The sequence below is a fragment of the Peromyscus maniculatus genome, chromosome 3 (assembly GCF_049852395.1).
Source record: "Peromyscus maniculatus bairdii isolate BWxNUB_F1_BW_parent chromosome 3, HU_Pman_BW_mat_3.1, whole genome shotgun sequence".
NCBI lineage: Eukaryota > Metazoa > Chordata > Mammalia > Rodentia > Cricetidae > Peromyscus > Peromyscus maniculatus.
Window position 1 is genome coordinate 167,367,682 of NC_134854.1, and position 16,902 is coordinate 167,384,583.

Here is a 16,902-nt window from a genome sequence, read left to right on the forward strand (position 1 = left end):
CTACTTATTGTTCCTTTAGCGCTCATCTCAGTTCCACTTCCTAAACCAGAACATCCAGAAGTCTGCTCTCCAACTCTGAGAAAGTAAAGGATATGCTTATGAAAATTTCATTAGCCACACCCTACAGGAATGAAGGGTGTGGGCTCTGGAGCCAGATGATTGTAGATTCGAATCCCTTGTCTTGACTAGCTATGTGATTTGGGTTAATTAAATTGCTTGTGAACTGGGAGTAGTTGGGTGGTTATGAGGTTTAAGTATGGTAATGTCTGTGAAACACTAATAGCTTTATTCTTGGCAAACAACCTGCCCTGGATTGATGATAGATATTGTTATTATTCCATTGAATATCTGACAAGCTACTCCTACTTGGGGATTTTTTTTTTAAGGTGTGGAAGAGGGTGATTATAAAGAAGGTTTTGGAAATAGTATGTTGGGTATCACTAGATGTGTAAGTGAAAATGGGACCACAGAGAGTAGATGACTCTTAACCAAGAAGGAAAAGTGGAATTTTAATGGGAAATATAATGAGTTAAGTTTGATCTTTTAGAATTCGAGATTGCACTATGATTCATACATTATCATCAACCTTTGTGTTCTCACTGTATAAATTAATAACATAACCATCTCACTAGGTTTTTAGGTGAATAATATTATCAGTGAGAGTTGCTAGTGCTTACCTAGCTCTTTCTATGCAGTAAACACTTGTAAACATCTTAAATGCTTTAACTTAATCCCTGCATTTGCTCTAGAAGAAAGTATTGCTATTATGTGTACCTTCCATACAAGGACTCAGAGGCACTGAGAGAGAGAGTTTCAGCAACTTCGTCAAGGTCATGCAGATTGTATGAGCTGGGCTTGGGTGGGGATGGGGGACCATGCTATAAATCAGGCTGATGGTTAGTCACTAATGTCAGGTAGGTAGAGTTTGAGGCCGTATTCTTGCCTCTGGTTTGGCTCTGTAAGGAGTATACTAAAGGCTTTTAAGCATTGTTAGGTGGGGGCTGGAAAAATGGCTCTGTGGTTAAGAGTGCTTGTTCTCAAACCACAAAGACTGGAATTTGCATATTAGCATCCACATAACAGGCCAGGCATCTCTGCAAATGCCTGTAACCCCAGCTCTGAGAGAGGCTGAGACAGAAGGATTGCTGTGGCTTTGTGGCTTCCAGTCCAGCCAAGAAATATGAGCCCCAGGTTCAGGGGAGACCCCTACCTCAAAGGTAGGCATGGGTGGAGAGGTGGCAAGTGATAGAGGGTATATTCGATGCCCCCTTCTGGTCTCTGCATGTGTACACACCTGCATAAACACATGTCCATATACTCACATAGACAGACATACGAACAAATAAATACATCTTTTAAAAAAGAATTGTGAGTTGATATTATCCACATGATTTTAAACAAAAATTAGAAATTTAAGTTTGCAGTGTGAGCAAATTCCTAGGTTGATAGTCATCTCCATAGAATTGTCATATAAAAGCTAAGAGTAGATGAACTCCCAAAGAAAAGTATGTAAAATAAAGAGAAGCAAGTACACAACATTCAGGGAACATGTGACATTTAGGAGTGGTCAGGCAAAAGAAAAGCTACCCAGGGAGGTAGAGCAGGAACCATAAAAAAATGGTGGCCAAAGAAAGGGGTGAACCCTGCGTTGGAATTGTTCATAGCATCTCAGGCAGCAGACTCATTGCAAGGGTAGACAGGGGAGCCTGCCAGGGCTTTTTGTGAACTCACAGAGAGCAGTTTGAGTAGCACAAGAGAGAAGGAATCCAGAGGGTAGAACACTGAGGGTCATGGAAAGTGATGAGCTGCAGGTGATCATTTTGTCTGTTGCCTCAAGGAGTTGATGGGAGAGGCGTGACATAGTAGCTGGGGTTGGAGAAAGTATGATCAAGGAGTGAGTGTGTACCAGGCATGGGGAGAAGGAAGGGAGAGAAACAAAATCAGGTGGAGGGTGGTGGGTTAATTTGAATTCTAGAAAACTCTTGTTTAGGTGGGGTGGAAGGAAGCACTCAGAGAAATGGAAAAAAATATTATGGGAAGGGTTAAGTGTTGACTAAATTCTCTGCAGGCCGTCTTCAATAGAGTAGGAAGCAGTGAAAGGAAATTCATAGACAAGTTGCTCTGGCTTCAGAGGAACTGGCTCTAAGGATTATTGGTCAAGAGGAAAAAACTTGAAATAATGACAGAAATCTCTCATCTAAACAATACAAAGTGACATATTTACCAGGATGTGTCTTGAGGCAGTCAGTTGATTTATTGAAGTGGAAAGTGGTGGGGAGAAAAAAAAAAAAAAAGAAAAGAACAAAAAAAAAAACCCAGACAAAGGAAAACGGGTTGTTTGAAGAAGGAATTTTTAGACAACCAGACTTAATGGCTTAATGGTTCCCAGGCTAGCTTCTTGGAAACTTGAGCATTCTAAGGGGTGAGAAATAGCTGTTAAAGCTACCAATGCACCCGGAAGTGCTCTACAGGGAGAGGCTGTGACACAGAGGCCATTACATTAGATACTAGTTTCGATAAGGTTGCTGCTGATCTTCATTTTAACTAGTTACTTCCAGTCAGAGCTTTTGCTGGAAAGACATCGGGTTGTGGTATTTCAGATTTGTTGTGGTGATGATGTCAGGATGATGGAGCTGAAGACTAAAGCAGTCCAGTAATGAAGAGTGTGGCGCAGTGATGTCCCTTCATGATTCGTTTAGTATTTTGCTGTATGGGTTATCAGCAGTCAGACATGGACCAGCTGTATTAAATCAAAGATTCCAGAAATAAACAGTTTTTAAGTTTCAAATTGTGTGCCATTCTTAGTAGCATGATGAAATCTCACACTGTTTTCTGTTTGCCTGGAGTGGGAATCGTCCCTTGCCCAGAGTGTTCATGCTGCATCTGTTTCCTGTCTTTTTGGCTCTGGCTTACATCAGGATTCTCATACAGGTAAACCTGAGGTAGAGATTGCACAGAGATAGGTATGATGTGGCCTGCACAGTCTTTAAGAAATTTTAGCCAGCATTTTTTCCTAGGAACTTTTACTTACTGAAGTTAAGATTTAGAAAAGATCTGGCTCCTGTGGGCTTTCGCTTTGGTGAAAGATGAGCAGAAGAGCAAGGTGAATTGGACTCTGAGATAAAGAATATATATAAACAATTATATACATGGAGTATATAATTATGGCAGATTGACTTTACCTTCAGTCACACAGCTTTAAGCATTTGTGTTTCCTATGAATTCTTGCCTAAAAGTCAGAAGGCACATCTTTTATTCTGAGACATTCATTATGGAAGTTGAGGATGTGCTTTGTAGCAACCCTTGTTTATTTTTTTAGGAAAAAAAAATTCTTAGATTTTGCCTGGCTGTTGTCTCACTGTGACACCGTGTCCCATCACCTGATCTTGATCTCTTTCCAAGCTTGTCTTTCCTGCCCCTGTGCAGAAGGACTCACCTCTGGCGTGCTTGACAGGTATGAGCCCTCTTCCTTATTGCTTTTCTTGCTTAAATCCATCTTCCCTTCAGAGCCCAGTCAAAGAACTCTACAAGGAATCAGGTAACCTACGTTGTAGATTTTAAATGCCCAGCTGCTATGTAAGGGAGGAGTTCAGGTTGTCCAGCCTAACTCATTTGATACTTTGAGTCTCCTAATGCCAGGCTTGTTTATTGCTGTTCATTTGGTATGTAGTTGTTTCTTAAATTGTGCTTTATAATAAGAACTTCATTTGTGCTATCTCAGCTAATTATGAGAGCCATGTAAGCATTGTTTCTGTTTTACAGAGGAGAGAAGAGTTTTCTTCAAGATAGACTCTCCAAACGGTTTATATCTGGATGTGTCTTACTTTTTTAAGTAGATTATATGCTAGTTGAAGACCATGACATTTTTGCTAAGACCCTAGTAGGAAGTAAGTAAATATGTGACGAGGATAAGGTTTCTCGGACCTTAGCACCAGCATGTGCTAAGGTCCATTATTGGCTCCATGGAGGGTAGAAAGATGATTCAATAGGCAGGATATGTGAGAGAGGCATCCTACCTGGAGGCACATGGAGTACAGAATTGGGGATCATCGCTTCACTTGCCCATTTGTCAAGTGAGGGTAATAATGGTGTATGCTTCTGTAGCAGCGGCTTGCAGTGGAGCTGATTCTGACTCAAAGGAGACATTTGATGATGTCAGGAGACGTTTTCTATGTCACAACCTGGGGGTGGGAGGGAGTGTCACTGAATCTTGTGGTAGGGTCCAGAGATTTATGTGCCTAGGAATCCCACAGAGGAAAGCCCTCCTGACGAAGCCTTTCCTGGCCCCAGATGTCTGTCATGAAGATGAAACAAGACAGGGAGCACAAAAGTTGCTGTAGTTATCAGTTGCTATGAGAAAACCATCTCAGAGACCTCAAGACCAACCTTTGAGAGGGCGAACCTCTTAAGAGTTAATTTTATGACTGTTGCCAAGGCAAAGCCATGTGCTCTGAGCTTCACACTGTCCTGTTCAGAAGCAGACAGACTCACTGGACATGATTTGTTTATGTTACACTGTGTACCAACATGAGCTGGCTGTGTTATTCAGAGCTGTAAAAACAATTATTAGTTTTTAGGGTGTTCCTAGTAAACTTCCTGCCCAACTAGTTTGTTTTGTAGAGATAATTTTGGTGTGCTGGCATAAGTTCCCTGGTAGAAAAGGTTTCAGTTTATGAATTTCCAAAATATGTTTTGATATGTGGGACTTGCAGCTTTTGTTCCGACACCAAGAAGCCTAATGTTGTGCTAGGCCCAGTTCAGTACAGAGTGGCTGTCTTCCTGATGTGGCCTTAACTGTAACTTACTTGCTACCTGCAGAAATGTGAGCGCCTTCGGCTTTCCATCTATTGTTCATTATGTAGTTATACTTGAAATTATTATTTACTTACTTTTTTTGTAATCGCATAAGTAATGAATGTACCTTATAGATTTGAGTAGTATAGAAAAAAATATAATGAAGACCCATTTTTCAAAATGTCATCAGGAGCTGGAGAGATGGGTTAAGAGCACTTGCTGTTCTTTCAGAGGATCTCAGTTTGGTTTCCAGTGCCCACATTGGGCAGTTCATAAATGCCTGTAACTCCAGTTCCAGGGGATCTGGTACCCTCTTCTGGCCTCTGGGCCCTGCGCTGCACATATGTGGCACATATACTTTAAATGCCCCCCTCCCCATGTGTATCCAAAATTAAAATAAAATCCTGAAAAATCCAGGAAGGAAAATTAAAAATAAGACTAAAAGCCAGAGTCACCTGTAGTCCTGCTGCGTAGAGTGTGCTTCTTTGGTTTGGGAGGCAAAGGCAGGTGGATCTCTGTGAGTTCGAGGCCAGCAAAGCAAGTTCCAGTACAACCAGGGCGACACAGAGAAACCCTATCTTAAAAAACAACAACAACAAAACAAACAGCCAAAAAAAAAAAAAAAGAAAAAAAAAAAAGAAAAAAAAGAAAAAAGAAAATTAACGTTTTATTTCTGAAGTATCTGAAAACACAGTTCTCAGGACTGTATGATGTTCTAGATATTGTGGACAAGTTGCTTGTTTTCAGCTTTGATGAACATTTGTACTGTCAGCATTTTCTGAGTTTCATATCTGTTCCATCTTCATGGGATGGAAGCTGCATTGAAGGGTTTGGATGTGTGCACGTCCTGAGTAACATTGCTGTAATTAGCCAGAATTAGCTGTTTTTGTTCCCATTAGCAGAGTGATAGTCTCACTTTGATAATATTTGGGGCATTTTAAAAGAGAAAAGATACTTTTTCTTTTCTATGTGTTTGCTATTAATGAGATCAAATGTGCATATATGACTAATGGCATCATGCTCTTCACCCATTTTGTCTATTTTTAATTTTTAAATGATTTTATTTATATTTTATATATGTGTGTGGTTTTCAGGCACATGCGAGCATGCAGTTGCCTGAGGAAGCTAAAAAGGAGATGTTGGGTCCCCTGGAGCTGGAGTTACAGATGGCTGTGAGGTGCTGGAAACTGAACTGTGGTCCTCTGCAAGAGCAGTATATGCTCTTAACTGCAAAGTCATCTCTCCAGTCCTTAATTTATTATTTGCTACCTGAGATCTTCAGTTTGCCTCTGTCAATGTTAAAATGAACTCTTTTTGCTCTGCAAGTCACCATTTGATATAACCAGTGTTTAAAATTATATGTTAAAGTAGATGACTACTGTTTCCTAAGGAGAATTGACCTCAGGTGTCTATGTGCCAACTGTGTCCTGGGGTAAAAGCCTTCATGTACATATGGAGAATACAAAAGGGAAAGTTGGCAAGAGAAGATGAGGCTCTTACTGTTTCAAGGTTTGCTTGATTGCTTTTGATGCTGATTTCCCTTGCCTCTAGGTGGAAGTGAGTTTACTGAAGGCAGGAAGACTTTACTCAAGGCTGATTAACTATGATCAGCAGCCGTTGGCCTCCTCTGGTATAGAGTTGGCCCACAATCAATTTTTATGTTTTTTGTTTGTTTATAGGAAGATAGACAGAATGGGGACTGTGACAGGTCTCATCCATGCCTGAGCCCTTATCCCTTCAGGCTCTGTTGTCTAGTCTTAACCAGGCCATGGACCTGCATTCAGTTGCTTGTTAGCTGTACCAGCCCAAACTTATAGAGGAAGGTAATACTTATGGAACACTCGGCCTTGTTTTGGCAAGGCCTTTCACTGTGGCTTTTATAGTTGCTTCTCACCTCAATGTTATGAGGTTAAATATCATTTTCATCTCCATTAATTTGGGAGGAAACCACCACTCAATGGAGGCATCATAACAGAGAGCTTCTGACTCCAGGGCTGATCTGTTCCATTTAAGAACAATCCCATCATTGTAATTTGGGCTCGGAAGTTCTTGGTGGAGCTACTAGGAAGAGTGTAGCATCAAATATTTTAGGTTTTGGAATCAGATGTACTTTGGATAGAATCCCAGCATACTCTTGTCTTAGGACTGTGGCTCTGTTTCTTATTCACCCTGAGCTCTGGCTTCTCATCAGTAGGATGAAATATCTTTACCTCATAGGACTGTTGGGTTAAATTGAAATGCCTAGCATAATATCCAGCACATTTGCTGTAGGAGTTGAGTAATGATTATGTCCTAGTTTGAAACCAAATATACAACTTTTATTTTTTTGTTCAAAAGTTTTAGAATAACTGGTAAACCTATTTTGAATTTTTTGAAATGAAAAAATACAAATATTTTGATGTGAGAAAATTTCCTCATTCACTATGTTTTCTTTTCTGTTTTGAGTAAGTCACCTGCTTCTTTCAGGTCTTTCTGCTTAGAGAATTTCATGATGAATCACCAGCTGAGGACTGCTCACAGCTAAAGCAAAGCATGTTTTGTCTGTTCATGTGAAGAACACAGCTCTTGTGAAGGGCAATAGCTCAATCATTCCTTTGCACATAACACAGATTTTTGGCATTCTTTAAAGAGTTGTTACTTGTCCATGTTTTATAAACAGAATAATGAGAAAAGACAAAGTTGGTAAATATCTCACAAGAGAACAGTAAACTTAAGTTTTCATGCCATTTAAAAGTCAAATTGGTTTGGTACTTTGCTAAGCCCTTGTGCTGTGATGAGATCATCACTATAGGAAGTCATTTCTGCCTGACAAATTCAGCGTGAGGTTATCTTACCATTTAACTTCTACTATTTGTTGAGGCTTTGACATTTTAATCAATTAAGCCAAGTAGTTAAATGCTTTCAGAATTCTAATCCAATATAGTCTTTATTCTCCAGAGTTAAAGAAAGACATTCATTGGGAATCTTCTTAAAAAAATGTTTTCTAACTTCATGTTTTATTTATTTATTTTTGGTCCCTGAAGCCATGGTTGTATTTAATGTTTTAAAAGATTTATTGTTGGGGGCTGGAGAGATGGTTCAGAGGTTAAGAGTGCTGTCTGCTCTTGCAGAAGTCCTGAGTTCAATTCCCAGCAACCACATGGTGGCTCACAACCATCTATAATGAGATCTGATGCCCTCTTCTGGCATATGGCAAACTTGCACAAAGAACACTGTTTACATAATAAATAAAATAAATCTTTAAAAAAAGATTTATTGTTTTATGTGTGTGGATGTTTTGCCTGCATGCATGTCTGTGCACTACATGCATCTTGGTGTTCACAGAGTCCAGACAGAAGAGGGCATTGGATCCCCTGAAACTGGAGTTACAGACAATTGTGAGCTGCCATGTGTTTGCTGGGAATCAAACCTCGGTCCTCTGAAAGAACAACCTCTCCAGCCTTGTGGCTGGACTTGAACAGTAAATCAGCTTAGTATTGTAATAGTGGATGGGTTGTATTCATGAGCAAAGTGCTCCCTGGGTTGATGACTGGCATCTGAGATTTTGTTCTGGGAACTTGGATCTGTTCCTACAGTGTTCCACCTCCTTTCTTGCATCTTTGTAAGAATGGAGAGAAGATGGGAAATTTTCCTTTATATTACTTATATAAATTCATAAATTAGAATTTTAATATAATTTAGGATGTGCATATTCCTTATGTAAGACATGGGTACAGTAAGCGTCAGTGATTATATAAATTGATGTGATTTCTATGTTCCCTTACATATCTAGTGTTCTGCAGACTGAGTCTAGGACATTGTAAAATGCTATGTTCAACTTTATGATCAATAGGAATTGTTTCTCTAAAATTCCAGGCTTGCTGTCTGATTTCTTGATTGGAAGTCAATGTGGACATTTGGGGACAGAGGTGGAGGTAACAGTGAGGCAAGTTGATATTGGTGAGGAGAGAATGGCCGAATAAAACTGATGCTGATTTGACGGTTAATTGATGGGCTCAAAGGACTGGAGAGAGTGTTTCATGATCCTGAGTTAGAAACCCAGCAGGTGCTCTGTGCTGGCCACTTGAAGTCATTTTGGCTCCAGCCCTTTGAAACAAGGCAGGGGTGGTACCTGCAAGAACACAGGGAGTTTTGCCAGGTGTCTTGTGTCTTGTTGGCTGGTTGGCTGATGGAGTAAATGGAGTGATTAGCTTTCATTAGTGTTTGCCTGAGCTGTGTGATATACCTACCCGAGGCTGAAAGATCCTCTGACTCTGTTGACAGCATGAAGATTCCTTTCTGACTTCTGCTCCAGCATCTTTCCTTGCAGAAACAGATTGCCAACTTGGCATGAATAAAATCCCGCAAGTGCCTCAAATAACAGCAGGCAACATCTAATGACCAGGGACAGTCTTTTCTAAGAACAGTTACTATTGCTAAGAAGTCTGTGAACTGTGTAAAGCTCTTTTTCTACTTTCTTCCACATATATGCATTTGACAAGAAGTGAATTAGTGAGTGAAGTTCAATGCTGGTGAATTTGACCCTTTCAACCTCTGTCAGCTGTACTTTTGAAGTTGTGGTTTGTATCAACAACAGAAAGTCTAGGTTATTTAGAGTCAGACAGAGACAGAGAGAGGGACACACACACACACACACACACACACACACACACAGAGAGAGAGAGAGAGAGAGAGAGAGAGAGAGAGAGAGAGAGAGAGATTGGGATTCCTTTGGTGATGTAGGCGCTGCCCCAGGATTTTGTGCCATTAGTAGTCTTTTTTCTAATGAACTATTGGTCTGTAGCATGAAGGTGGGAGGTAGGGAAGTAGAAAGGGACCAAGCTTTCAGGGACTTGTATACAAGTTTGAAGAAATACATAGATAAATTAGAAATGGGCAGAATTTTATAATAATAACCCTGAATCTTCAGAGGGAGGAAAGGAAAGAGGAAATGATGTAGTTATATTATAATGTCAACAACAACAATAATAAGATAATAATCTGATAGTTTGACCCCAATGTTGGTAAGTTGTGTGGTCTTGGACAATCATACTGCCAGTTGTAGAGTAAGTATAATAATACCAGGACAGCTTTAATAGGGAAGGCTGTCAGGCTCAAAAATGAGATCAGATGTGAGATACAGAAAATCATTAGGCAGAAATGTAAGGTTAGGCCAAGTTTTCATAGGAAGTCTACTTCTCCTTGAAACCTCCTGACTGCAATCCTCTGGTAGTTAGAATAGACACTGCTTTCCCTTCAACTGGTTCTGACAAGTCTCCTTTCATCCCATATCCTTAACTGGACTGGAGCCTGTATGGATCCCAGGCAGTCTCTTGGGGTTTTCTGAAAGAAGATGCAGCTTCCTGTATAAGGCAGTACAATCCCTCCTCTGTCTGCTCTCTTGAGGATACAAAAATTCCTAGCTTGTCATCAGTATCAGCCCCAAGCATTGTGCTTGTTAGTAAAGGTTGTAATGATGTTCAAAGCTCAGTGTATACTTAAGATAGAGCTGTTCTTGTTAGGTAGCTTAGCAGGGGGAGTCTGCTGGGGTTTGAGGGTGAACTACGTGGTGCCAGCTTTGGAGTAGTAACAGTTCATGGTGCACATTGTTAGTTGTGTTAGGTCTTGCTGTACTGACGTGTGACTGTGCTGTTCTCCTGTGCATCACTTACCTCTTGTGGTTGTTGACCAGCTTGGATTGGTGTTCAGAAAGGGATCTGAGCTGACTGTCAAACATTTGTAGTTTTCAATTGAATGGCCACCTGACAAGTATCAAATTTCAGCTTTCATAAGACTTTTGAGGGAGCCTGTGGTGTCCTCAGCACAACTCTTTAAACCTAGATTGCCAGCATATATCCTAGATTGGGTTCACTAGAAGCCCTAAAGTGGGTGTTGAACGGAGCTATGCTGTGTCCATTGGATTGTCCCAAGGAGTCTATCCAATTAGAAAGGAAACAAACACAAATGTAGTATGTGGCAAGACACTTTATTTGCACGGTCAGAAAGTTTGGACCCTGTAGCCGAAAGGAGGGAGAGATCATAACCCTTTTGTTAATTATTAAACAGCAGGTCTGTAGCTTCTTGGAAGTTCACACGTTACTTGGTGATATTTTTGCCTGATTGTGGTATAGTAAGGCCTAGCTTCTGTATTTATGAAGTGGCTGACTCCAAATTGAGTACTTTTCCCAAGCTTGAATTACTGCATGATCAGAATATTAATCTTGTATGTATATAAATACAGTATTTTCTGAAACACTTAATTTATGTTACACTTACAAACTGGTAGCTCATCATCACAAAAGGCAAACAAGCAGAAAATCTCAACTTAGAACCTTTTAAGAAACAAGAGTGGAGGGCAAATGGAGGAGATTTTGTCTCCTACTGACATTCAACCCCTGCTACGATACTTTAGTCAATGCTGAGGTTGGGATTTATGAGTCTGTTCTCGTTGCTTTTCTTGTCACTGTGACAAACACCCAGCAGAAGCCATTTAAGGGAAGAGATTTGTTGTGGTCCATGGTTTCTGAGCATTCAGTCCTTCATGGCAGGGAGGCTCCGTGGCTGTGGGAGTGTGGTCAAGCTCCTCACATGGTGGCCAGGAAGTAGAGAGCTAGACTAGACTCAGGCAGATAGAGCCTTCCAAGGCTTACTCCGAGTTGCCCACATCCCCAGAGTTCTACAGTGTCCCCAGAATAGTCAAACCAGCAGAGGACCAGGTCTTTAAAGCATGAGCCTGTTGGGGACATTCCAGATTCAAACCATAACAGAGCTCCCTTGCCAAAAGATAAAGTCAGCCCTACTTCCTGGCATTTCCAGAAGCTAGTTGTATTCAGCAAATTTCTGAAACGTTCTGTCATGGTTTGTGGTGTGAGTGAGCAAGGCCAAAGTAACACATAGGTCACTGTGCACAAGCTCCTTCCTGAGCCCAGAGTGAGTCGTATCTGCAGAAGTGAGCACAGATCTGCTTGTCTGTCTTTTGGTGAGTTAAAGGGTTGTAGGCTCTGTTCACCTAATGTATCCATAGGTTGGGTATCCTGTAGGGCCTAGAGATAGGAAAGTCTGATGATTTGGCCTTGGCACACAGCCAAAATGGTGATATGCTGGTATGTGCTGGTGTGTGTGTGTGTGTGTGTGTGTGTGTGTGTGTGTGTATGTGTGCGCACGCGCATGTGCATGTGCTGGCTTCCCAGGAAGCCTCCCTCAACTCCTGGGCAGGTTTTGTAATCTTTGCTTTGATCTATATTATCAGGCTGAGCACTCTATTGCCAGGTGGAGGAAGATGTTACCAACCTGTTTCCATGATGTTTGTAGTGGAAAGATAAATAGTTCACTGTTCTCTGTTCAGAAACTGAGCAGACTCAAATTGCCATGGTGACAGGTTTTGTGTAAAAACACCCATCTTTGAACCTCTTAGAAAGATGTTGGCAGTTTGATGGTTGAGATGTGACGTGGCTGACCTGCCAGTTGGCTTACTGTATTGACTAGAAACAAGAGACAGTATATAATTAGAAGCTCAAGTGTCCTCAGATGAGAAGGAAATTTGTAGCACTCTGATTGTACTGTGGTAGAAAGTCTGAAGATGCCTCTCTGGTGTGTGTGTGCCGCCCAAGAAAACTTGGATGATCTTCTGCTGTGTGAACCCTAGAGCCTTTGGAGTTCTCACTTGGTCTTTTGAACATGCCTATACGCATGTACCCACTCGCCTGCTTGAGTTAGCCGATTACCTCTTACATAGTTCAAGTGAGGAATCTCCAGCTGTGCCTTTTCATTGTGACTCATGTCTGCAGAGGATGAAAGAAGAGTTTCCTGGCAGGGAGGGTGGTGCTGTGCAGAGAGAAATGACTGTTGTTAGGAGAGAAACTTTGGAAGAACTAGAATTTTAAAAAGTTTATTAAGAAGAGCTGGACCAGAAGTGATCTGCAGAGTGTTTCATAGACATCTGGGAAATAAATCAGGACAAGAAATGGAAAAAGGTCAAATGAAAAACCTTGTCACTTAGGACTGGCTGCAGACTTCGGAAAGAGGCAGAGTCATTTGGGCTTAAAAACCATTGGAAACTCTCACTCATGCCATACCGTACCACACCACCCTCTTACCCCACCTTGGCCTCATTCTCTTGCAGTAGGAAGGTCTGACACATTCCCCAGGGAGGATGCTCTTGGCTGTTTGCAGGGTGGGACCTTGAAGTGTGGTAGAGATTTGCTTCCTTTAAGCTGATATATTGCATAATGTCCCCAGGAGGTAGGACATGGTACTTAAGGGCAGGCTTGCAACCAGGCTGACTTAGACACTTCGGCCTCAGGAAAATAGGTTATTAATAAAGAGTTAGCTGATCATAATGAATAAACACTCAAGATTTTTATTGTTAACACACTAAGCGTTGTAGCTGAATTTGTAAAAAGCACTTTCATATCTTCCCAGGTAGACTTTGAGCCAGAGTTCAGCCATTGCCAAGAACTGGGATCTTAAGGGCCCCACATGCGGCCTGGTTAGTAACCTTAGGCTTTGGGTGGTGTTTAAATCAGGGGCAGGTCCTCACAAAGGGTGTGGGGTGTGAGCATATTGTTCTATTAGAGGGTTTCTGTATTTAGCTATTTAACACCTGATATTTGCAAAAAATGAGTCCAGCCAGAATTTTGTATACTCAAACATGTTAGCCAAACATTTCCACGGCTAATAGGTTATTCTATAAAATATATGAAAATACTTATCCAACTCAGGAGATGCTGGATGTGTAATGCTGTTAGTCATTTGTATGGTTATTTGTGCTTTGTTACACCAAGTGTTTGCTAGGGGTTATGGTTATTTTTCCCCCATAACTCTAAGAGATGTGGGCAATACTAATTTTATAATTAGTTCTATAATTTTATAGAGATTAAGTAGCTTGGCTAAGATGAACAGTGAATAGAAGGCACCACTGATAATAAGATACTTTCCAATTTGTCAGAGAGTAAAATGTGAAAGGATATCTTTTAAATTAATGAAATTGTAAGTAGCAGAGCTTTGATTCTATTCAACCTCAACTACACCTGCCTGATTTCAAATCTTGTGGGTTCCCCCACCCCATAACACACAAGTACTTTACTACCTCAAATTTGCAAAGGCAAATTAAAACAAGCACAGGTAATAGACAACTGCCATGTGTAAGTCTTAAAAGTTGGCATTTATTGGCTATTGTGGCAAAGCTTTCCTTCACTTAGATTCCTAGGAACATTTGTGATCTTTATAACTGTCTGAGATGGACCTTATTTTCCCTCTCAACAATGGAGATAGGTACTATCTCTCTTTTTTGAAAGATTTATTTTATTTTAAATTATGTATATGCATGTATATCTATCTGTGTCTGGGTTTATGTGCACAAGAGTGCAGATGCCTGTGGAGGCCAGAAACATCCCTTGGATCTGGAATTAATATGGTGTTGAGCCATGTGATGTGGGTGCTGGGACACAAACTTGGGTCCACTGGAAAAGTGGCAAGCATTCTCAGTTGCTGAGTCATGCCTCTAGATGGGCACTTATTCCCATTTTCACACGAGAAACGACACACAGACTTCCAAGGTAATCTTGGGACAAGGTCACATAGCTAGTACTAAATGTAAATTCTGTACCGTGATAGTCAGATTATTTTTCATCATGACAGAACCTGGTTTGGGTTCCAGAAGTGTATGTTCTGGTGAGGGATCACCAGAGTTCCCTCTGGACTCTGATGTAGACTTACGTAGGACTCAGGCGGTATGCCCTAAGGGTGTGGCGGTCCCTTCACTGAGATGGGAGTTTGTTCATCCTAGTAACTGTGCTGCCAAAAGTAGTTGCACTCGTCCCACATTTCAGACTTCCTCTAGTCCCAGGTCTCTTACCCTGGCTTAGCATGAAGGAACTGGCTTTATTTATAATTTAGATCTTTCCACTTCCTAGAGCAATTAAGGAATTGCACAGATGTATCTAGGAGAAAGTTCAGGAGCCTCGCTAAAAGTTGATCAAGCAGAGAATCTTCACCACTCAATTGATTGGAATACAACTGACCTTAATTACACTGCTGTTCTAGTCCTTGCCTGTGGTGGAGAAAGTGGTGGATTGAAAATATAGATGAGCACAGTTTGAGCATGGTAAGGAGGACAGTGGAAAGACTAGGCTGGTCCTTCCTGCTGGCCCTCAACAGTGCTGCTTCTATTATTGCTCACCCAGGCTGGCACAGTGCACTTGCATCCTGTGCGATGCTACTTTGGGTCAGGCTCTGTTGGTTCTGCCACAACCTTTTCTGGTTTACTGGCTGCTGCAGTCTAGCAGCCTGGAGCCTGAAGGCCATTAGCTGCTGGGCTGGATAACCTGTGTATGCCATATACAGTGACTTCATGAGTGTCCTGTGCAGAGTTCTCTGTGGGTGGGATTACTGTGCTCCTTGACATGTGTCAGAAAAGTCACTAGAACTTGAAATCTTCAGCAACCCCCATATTTTGAGGCGACCCTCCAGGAATGATGGCTTTCTTATGAATTGGTGACCTAGGAGTTACAGAGAAAGTAATTCTGGTCTGCAAATTTTACCTCCAGTTACAGGGAAAGGCCACTAAGAAAGGGCACTGATTACGATTACATAAAGCCTTATTCTTAGGGACTCAGGACACATTATGACAGGGAGGCACCACTCATATCACCTAATCTGATCCTCTCAATAGTTCTTCATACATTTTAGTATATTTTTGGTGACCTTCTTTGTGAATAGGCAGATGTGATTTCTTGGGCTTTTTTTCTGCCCCTCTAGGCCTTCCAGATTGAATGACTAAATGCTTTAAGAATTCATTACACATTATTTAAAACCTGTTTAAAGAAGCAATGGATCAGTAATTCTTGCTGAGTATTTTGGGTAAAACCCACTGTCTCATAGAACTAAGCAGGGCAGAAAAAGCATCTTGCAGGAGTGCCAGTGTTTCCATACAATATCATTTGGGACCAACCACTGCTTAATGGCATCCATCTGGTTTGCCCAGGGTGGATGGATGGGGGAGTAGCTTTGAACTGGGAGCTCATCAACATGGACTGGCAGTCCTGCTAAGATACTGCACAGCATAATCCAGAAAAGTGGAGTGGAGACAGAGAGGGTGGCAAGAGTGGCCATGTTTTCTTTTTCTTTTTTATTTATTTTATTTTACAATACCATTCAGTTTTACATATCAGCCACGGGTTCCCCTATTCTCCCCCTCCCACCCCCTCCCCTTACCCCCAGCCTACCCTCCATTCCCACCTCCTCCAGGACAAGTCCTCCCCCGAGGACTGCGATCAACCTGGCAGACTCAGTCCAGGGAGGTCCAGTCCCTTCCTCCCAGACTGAGCCAAGTGTCCTTGCATAAGCTCCAGGTTTCAAACAGCCAACTCATTCAATGAGCACAGGACTTGGTCCCACTGCCTAGTTGCCTCCCAAATTGATCAATCCAATCAACTGTCTCACCTATTCAGAGGGCCTGATCCAGCTGGGGGCCCCTCAGCCTTTGGTTCATAGTTCATGTGTTTCCATTCATTTGGCTATTTTTTTCAATAATTAAGTAAAACCCAAATTTACTATAAGCCACAGTCGTCCTAGGGACCTCCATGCAATATATATAGCTTCCATGGTTCTATGGGTTGTGGTCTGATTGTTCTTTATTTTATATCTAGAATCCACTTATGAGTTAGTACTGTCTTTCTGGGTTTGGGTTACCTCACTCAGGATAATTTTTTTCTAGTTCTATCCATTTGCCTGCAAATTTCATGCTTTCATTGTTTTTCTCTGCTGAGTAGTACTCCATTGTGTATATGTACCACAATTTTTTTCATTCATTCTTCCGTTGACGGGCATCTAGGTTGTTTCCAGGTTCTGCCTATTACAACTAGTGCTGCTATGAGCATAGCTGAGCATGTATCTTTATGGTATGAATCAGCATTCCTTGGGTATATGCCCAAGAGTGGGATGGCTGGGTCTTGAGGTAGTTCGATTCCTAATTTTCTGAGAAACCGCCATACTGATTTCCACAGTGGTTGTACAAGTTTACATTCCCACCAACAGTGGAGGAGTGTTCCCTTTGCTCCACATCCTCTCCAACATTGACTGTCATTGGTGTTTTTGATCGTAGCCATTCTGACAGGTGTAAGGTGGTAT

The 16,902-nt window shown here is 41.4% G+C and overlaps 1 protein-coding gene across 23 annotated transcripts in view; it reads left to right on the top strand.

The window, feature by feature from the left end:
- Ppfibp1 (PPFIB scaffold protein 1) overlaps positions 1-16,902 on the top strand; it is a 154,639-nt gene that overhangs the window by 7,219 nt on the left and 130,518 nt on the right. Inside the window, exon 2 of one of the 23 annotated variants that reach the window (XM_076568349.1) lies at positions 3,320-3,454. The exons of the other annotated variants lie outside the window; for them this stretch is intronic. The gene's annotated coding sequence lies outside the window, so the exon portion shown is untranslated. The remainder of the gene's footprint in view (positions 1-3,319; positions 3,455-16,902) is intronic. 23 annotated transcript variants of the gene reach the window in all.